The sequence below is a fragment of the Gambusia affinis genome, linkage group LG09, assembly GCF_019740435.1.
Source record: "Gambusia affinis linkage group LG09, SWU_Gaff_1.0, whole genome shotgun sequence".
NCBI lineage: Eukaryota > Metazoa > Chordata > Actinopteri > Cyprinodontiformes > Poeciliidae > Gambusia > Gambusia affinis.
The window spans coordinates 7269908-7277755 of NC_057876.1; the positions used below are offsets into that span (position 1 = coordinate 7269908).

The 7848-nt window shown below is 37.6% G+C and overlaps 1 long non-coding RNA gene across 1 annotated transcript in view; it reads right to left on the reverse strand.

Moving 5' to 3' along the window:
- Positions 1-6587, reverse strand: part of LOC122837297 — a 30624-nt gene extending 24037 nt beyond the window's left edge. Inside the window, exon 1 of the long non-coding RNA XR_006371744.1 lies at positions 6420-6587. This is a non-coding gene — a long non-coding RNA (uncharacterized LOC122837297). The remainder of the gene's footprint in view (positions 1-6419) is intronic.
- Between the last annotated feature and the right edge of the window lie 1261 nt (positions 6588-7848).

The window sequence follows — 7848 nt, forward strand, 5'->3', positions numbered from 1 at the left end:
CTTAATACCGTCTCCCAGGGATGCACACCCACACATGCACATACAAATGTAAGCACTCAAACACACATGGTTCTGAATTATTCATCTGCACACACCGAGTGCATATTGTACATAATCACGCCAGCTGCAAGGAACACTCTATTCTCACTGGTGGAACTCGTTTCTGAGACTAAACTAAATGAAAGATAATGATATTTTTCACATTTTTGAAACATGTTTTTTTGCACTGGCTCTTCTTCTGGCCACCAGCCCGATCACTCGCCAAAAAAGCACATGTCGTGAAAAGGAGTTCTTCGCAAAGCATATGAAGCGTCTCTTAAGTTGAGCGCTTGCCCACCGGAAAGTGTGCGACAAAAAGTCAGTAAAGCTGGAACGCTCTGAAACCTCTTCGTGAGATGCCGCCGCCCCACCTTTAATGTTTGAATATGCATGAGATTTCAGATTAGCACTTTTCATTTCAAATGCGCACGCTGCCTCATCAGCTGTCACATCCTGGGCACGCATCTGAAAATAAACACACAAAAAAAGAAAAAGAAGGGGAGAGGGAAAGAAAAAAAACTATAAAGCCCACTCACTTTTCATATTTTATTTAGATATCATTTCCCATCATCGAGCACAAGGAGCAGAAAAGCTCATTTGATCTGGCTTTTTCAAAAAGTTTCATGAATAAGGTCCCCAGGGAGAGACCCTGTCAGACACAAGGCGATGTCTGAGACCAATCAAGGTCTGATATCTCTCCGGAGATTGTTTGTCGCATTCATTCTCGCCGCCTTGTTCGGGTTTGATCCTCGCTTTGGCCTCAACTGCTTCTTTGGATGATCAGTGATGTAGCTCAGAAAGGTGACTCATGAATAATAATACGCTTTCAGGAGTGGCAAATTAATTATTCGGCGGCTTTTCAACACTTGACTTTAAGAATAAACACAGCATTGTCTACGGTTTATACCAATTAGTGCTCAGTATTGACTTTTTGACAATGATAATTGTATAGATGAGTAGGCACTAATTCAAATATAAAACTCTTAACATGGCAGCTCTCTGTCACAAACAGCACTGTATGTAAAAAGTAACAAGTATGGGAGAAATGTTTGACTTTATTCAACTTTGTGAAAGAAAAGGATCTGTAATTTTATGTTTATGTCCAACTTATTTGTGGATTTGGACATCAGGCTACTGATGAAAGTGAAACATGAAAAGCACAATACATCAACTGAATTTGTGAGTTTTAACCTGTGCAGAGTTTAGAGGAGAAACACAGCAAATCTACTTTTACAAGCAAAATAAATCCACAAACTAAGCTATAGTTCTTTTGTTTGTTTGTTTTTTAAACCTAGTTGATCTAGGGCCTTTTCACAATTTTTTTTTTTTTTTTTTTTTTTTTTTTTTTGCTTTATCATTTGTGGAGTATATCCTTAATGAAATCTGCACGAAATTGTCAAGAATTTTACAAGAATTCTTGAAATGTCGAGAAATGTAATGTCTGGAGATACATGGGATTTTAAAAAGGAAGACTTATAGGGATCCTGACTAAAAAGACCAATCTACAAAACAAAAATATCTGACTATGCAGTTTGTTAATTAATTAATCCTAACCCAAAAGGCATACAACCAGCAGAGAAAAAAAACCAACAACAAACTATGGTAACTAGTACCTTCATCAACACCAAGTTTACTTTTGATCAGCATAAATGAATGTAAAATCTGCCCTGTGTTTTCCCCCACTCTGGACTTTCATTGACAGCTTTCCAAAACTACCATCGAACCTACTGTCAGATCCATCATTTCAGATTGCTCATCAGATCTTAAGTCCGGTTTCATCATTTCCAAGCAAATAAACAAAGAAAAAAAAACAAAAGAAACAAAAAAAACGGCTCTCTAGAGTCTCCTCGGTCTGTCTTCACCTGTTGTTGTGAAAGACGTCAGAAATATCACTGCTGCTCGCAGTGTCTGGTACCATTAATTAAAATAGCCACATCAACCAACTGATGAGCGAGGCTGAGACAGGACGCGAAAAGCTGACAGGAGCGTTGAGTCTTATTGACAGCTTTGACAATCTGACGAAAAAATTGTACCACTAGCGCTGAAGAGGGAGTTTCACAGTGGTCTTTTTTTATTTTTTATTTTTTGGTGATCAGCTTATTGCTATTGTAAAAGAAAAATGTCTTCTGTGGCGTTTCTGTTTATGATCCTGAAAATCGTACGTCCAATTCAGTATGTCCGAGTTGAAAGCTTAGCTCAATGTGGCTGTATGACTTGCATGAGGTCATCTGTGATTACACAGTGTTGCATGGCCTAACAGGCCCACCATGTAAATTGTGCAGCAGGCATGCTGTGACATTCAATGAATTCATAATCGTGGGTGAGAAATAATCTACTATATAACTCAAACAAATTGTTCCCAGGGAGAAATCAGTTGTGAATTTTTTTTTTTTTAGATGCTGGAAACAAACAAGAAAACTAAGCTGCATAATTACTTGGCAAAAAACCTTAAGAAGATTTGACAAATGTCTTGCATTCAGAACACACAAAGTCAAATTAATATAATGTACAAAAGTGCCACCAATAAAAAGGGGAAATGGAAAATTTAATTCTAAAATGCACTGTTTGACAAAAATGAGAAAAAAGGCAAGCACAAATTTTTCAGAATAGTTCAGGCGTGACAATATATCTTCTCTTGGCCATACTTAAAATAAATTTTTTGGGGGGAAAATTACAGTGATGGAGAACCTCACATAACAAGTAATTCAAACCTTTCATAGTCAGACTCATTATTTTCAATTATCTTTGTAGATGAAATGCTTCATTTACGGAATATCTATAATGGTAACACACAAAGGACAGATGTTTTCCTGTAAAGCTATCGATCTGTTAGCATCTAAATGTCTTCCAATCAAGCAGAGGAAAAGCTCTATCAGATGTAGACTTCACAACGCAAGTAACTTAACACCATTCATTTCCTGATAGTGCAGTTACAGCCGCGGAGATGTGATACTGCATCTGAAGACATTTGATGTGAAACTCACTGTGCACGTCAGCTTCGTTTTCCAATCGCCTGCTGTGTCTTACTGAGCCGCACACAAGCAGAAACTTATTCTTACTTTAATTGCAAGTCCAATTCGCCTTATCAACCCACTCTGCATCGCAAACGTAACTTCATGATGCGCAACCCGGGAAGAAAAACGATTTCCTCTGGGCTGTTATCTCTAAAAAGTAATTTTACACTATTTAATCAGAGGTGCGTAAAATTGGCTTTTTTCACCACTGGATTTCACTCATTGGTCTCAGGTGAAGACAAACTAATTAATCTATAATCCATGACAGGCTGTGTTTTATTGAGATGAGGTCTCATATAATGATCCTTTTCCTCTCAGACAATATCCACCCTCCTGAGTCGAGTGTCATTAGAAAGGAGACAAAAAAACGGTACTGTTTCAAGAGAAAAGCAGCTTCATGTTCCCTAATTTTTTTTCTTTTATTCGCATCTTCATCAATGGCTCTCAATTATCTGCAATAGGTAACATTTATAATTAATTTATTTTAAACTGTTTTTTTAAAACTGTTACTATATGTTTATAGTATAATATGAGACAAGATCCAAAAAATATCAAGCTCTTCTGCCTCCTCTCTGAGGTGCTACAGCTATCTGCAGAAACACACGCCTCCCAGTCAGAAACAACCAATCAGAGCCAGAAGGAGGGCCTTAGCGCTGTCAATCATGGTTGTGTACCCGTTGCTCTATGTTACGCTACAGCTAGTTCCTCACAATGGATCCTGTCCTGAACGCTACGGCTAGTTAGCACAGACACTGATGATGGTGGATAAACTGTTTTCCTTTAACATTAGGTTGTTTCTCTGCTCCAAACTGGGAAGCTTGAGCTTGTATGTGCTATGTGGGGCAGGGTGAGAGCAGTGCATACACAAGCAAGATGGATGTAATGTTTGTCAACAATAAGCAAGTTTCAAAGCGATTCAAAGAGAAAAGTTAGCTTCCTAAACTAATTTTCAATTATTCAAAAGATATTTAAAATAATTTCAGATTCAATTTAGCACAGTTAAGAGTAAGGGTTAATTCGCACACAAGAACAGCAAAAATATGTTTTCGTTATGAGCTCTTGTGTCGGCCACTGCCTCCTCTCACGAGGTGACAATGTGCTTCAAGAGTTATTGGGTGTAATCTGCGATGTATTTCATAATTCCACGGTCAGCCGACTATGACCTTCTGGAAAAGCATTTCCCCTTATCGAACGAGACAAGTGGAGTCAAGTGGCCGGCTCCATCTTTTTAAATGGCTGCTGTAAACATTGTTGCCGCTGTCGTTTGGAAAAACTTGTCTGGTTTTATTTTTTATTTTTGCTGATCTGAAAGTTCCGACGAATGACAGAGAATAAACTTAAAAAAAACAACAACAAAAACATCATCAACTATTTTCCAGATACATGTCTTGTTTGTCCTTGGGTTGACAACCTCTTGAACCTGTGTTGTAAAGCTCTTTTGATTGCTAAACTACTGTTTCACACTTTTGTTTTGCCTGCTGAAACTACTTTCGCTAAAGAGCAGAATAAATGAGTTTCACTTCTGAGAGACTTTGTATCTCTGTCATCTCCTCATTCCTCATAAGTAAATAAAATGCCTCGAACTTTAGATTCCTACTTTATTTAGAATCAGTCAGCTGACGAACTCAGCCCTTGTTTTTATCCTCTTCCTCTTGTGTTGTTTCTCTGTGACCATCAGGTTTCAGCTCTCCTCAACAACACAATCTAAATATGAACTACTGTCATGGCAGTCACAAAACTGACAGAGAGAAACAACTAAAGTCTTCCTTCACAGTGACCTCCATGGTCCTGACTGCTGAAATTTCAGGGCACTACTGTCAGAACAGCAACTTATTTTAGTTTAGTTTTAAATCTGGGCTGGCATTTCTAAATCAGTAGCAGATGTATGTCACTAATGATATTCCATGGCCACAGGTAATGGACTCATGACTACACCTGTCCTGCTAGATGTCAGTGTGGCATTTGATATGGTTGACCACAATATTCTTTTAGCCAGGCTGGAAATTCATTCATTCATATAATGAATCCCTGGTTTTTAATGTTAGTGAACGATCATTGTCATGCACTAGAGTTAGTTATGTCTACAGCTCTGAGTTTGGGCCAAACTAATTTGACATTCAGTCTACAAACATGTCTTTGCAACATGAAAGAATTGATGTCTTTTTTTTATTTTCTGCTTTTAAATTCTCACGAGAAACAAGTGTACTTGTCTCCTGACCGTCTCTCTTTAAATTTACGCCTGCTATGTCTTGATTATGTGTGAAGTCTAAAATAAACACTGACAGCCTGTGTTGCAAAGATACTAAGACAAATTCAGCTTCAATTACAGGGCATGTTGCAAAATAAACTGCAGCTAAGTTCAGCTTTCCATCTCCTTGGTCTTTCATATAAGGGCATTAGGAAAGTAAACAGCAGGATATTGTGTTGTGTTTTAACATATTGTGCAGCAAAATTATTTTACTTAACCTGGATCATCCTGTAAGACTCCCATCAATACAAAGAGATTACATTCCTCTCCTCTAGTGTGGTTTGTGTGTGACTAATCACTTGGAAAAAAAAAAAAAGAACTATTTCAACGACAACTTATCTATCGTCTTGATCGGAGCGTTTGTCTGGGGAAACAGGAAGACTGTCCATTGTGTTTATTGTGAAACTTTGATATTGACATTTCCTCTAAATCTTACTTAAAACCTGATTCTTTGTTGTAGAGATTATGCTAGGACCATTGCTTCTGTGTTTTTTGTATCTCTACAATCAGTCTCAGCAGATGGCCCCGCACTTAGGCGAGTTGTATTTGAGGTTACTTCCTGTAAAAAGAGCGTTATTCTTTTCTACTGTCGCCACAAGCTTGTGTATGGGGAGAGATTGCTGACAGGTGAGACCCTTGATGGAACCTGCTTTGCCTCATTACATAGGAAGCTGGACGATGGATGTAATTGGATCTAAATGTGACTTTATGATTGCTATAAAGCACAGGTGTCAAACTCCAGTCCTTAAGGGCCGGTATCCTGCAACTTTTAGATGCATCTCTGCTGCACCACACCTGAATAGAATAATTAGGTCATTAGCAAGGCTCTGGAGAACTGATCTACACAAGGAAGAGGTAATTAAGCCGTTTCATTCCAGTATTTTATATCTGTGGCAGAGTGGCCCTTAAGGACTGGAGTTTGACACTCCTGCTATAAAGGAATTTGCACAAACATAGGAGAGTTGATTGACACCAATTTTGTAAATCTGGGAGGCTGGTTGACCTCTGGACACTACTTTTATGAATAGCTTTAAAATGATAGCAGCACAAAAGAAAAATCTTTTCTTCACAAACCAGCAGAGTTCATTAACACCATATTTGTTTGATTTTGTACTCACTCAGGTCCAACACCAATGGTTGTGGTTGCATGTTACACTGAACACCACTGGAGCCACAATCTGGAAGTAGAAAGAACATAATTATTTTCATAAACCACGTTTGTAAAGTTTGCAGCAGAAGATTTGAGCAAGCAAAAGAAGTACTGGGGAAACATAGTGTGGTCAGATAAGGCCAAAGCTACAATCTTTAAATCTGTTCAGACACATGTTTTGAGGATAGATGGTTCTGCTCATCCCCCTAAAGGTACAATGCCAAGATTAAAGATTCCAGGCGGGCGAACTATGATCTGGGCTGTTTTACAGCATAGATAGACAAATGTACCAGAACACTCTTAAAAAGAGTCAGGAGAAGAAATGAGCTTGGATTTCTAAGAAAGTCTATAGTCTCTAACACAACTCTCAATTATATGAACAGAGAATAAATAAGCTATTCAAGTACACAATGAACATCCATGTAAAGAACTGAAGATTAGAGTGTATAGAAAAACCATTGGATCTTCAAAATTTGAATACAGTTTGTGTGAAGGGAATAAATTAAGATCTCACTTGACCGCTGCATGTCACTAGTTTCTCCTAACCGGCGGCATCTTGAAGTTGTCATTACAAAGAAAGGATTAATGTTTCACAATCTATTTATGCATTTATGTACCTGTGTTCAGAATAAACTCCCAGTGACATTCCATCTTATTTAGCTTTATTTGTGGATGGAATGGCTTTGATTTCTTTTTGTCTGTGGATAATACAAGCTTGTGGTTTGAATTTTATGTCAATAAAAAAATATTTGAAAACATGCGAGAAAAGCCTTCTTTCACCTGCTCTAACCACATTTTTGTTGTTTGTTTAGAGATCTTTTGTAAATTGGCACTATAAAAACTGACAGAAATTAAATGCATAGCAAATGTTAACAACGCTGCATCACATTAAATACAAATGTTTACTTTAGTTGTTTGTGAATTACTGCCAATAAAAAAATATAATGTGTTCTTTCTTTACTGTTATTGCATCCTGGTATTTTTGCATAGTAAATAGGATAAATATTTCCTGGTTTATTTTATTAAACCTGCTCTTACAGGGTTTGTATTCTCAATATAAAACAACAACAAGAAGACTTCTGTTTTTTTAAGCGTTCGCAAAAGGAAAACAGGATTTCCTCCAGAAAACTTGCTAAGCCCAGTGGTAGGGGCGCTACATTAATCAACTTACTGCGTTGATTAACTTACTTAACTTATTGTGGTTTGGGTTAGAAACATTTTAAAAGTTGACAAGAAACTTGAAAACAGGAAGACCGGAAAAGATGACTAAAAAAAAGACACCCGACTTCTTTCAGTCTTCTTGTGTTCACATATTGACCAAACTATATTGTCATTGTGGGTACAATTGTTTCATCAAAGCGACTCTTTAACCCGTCTTTGCCATCACTGTTACTGGT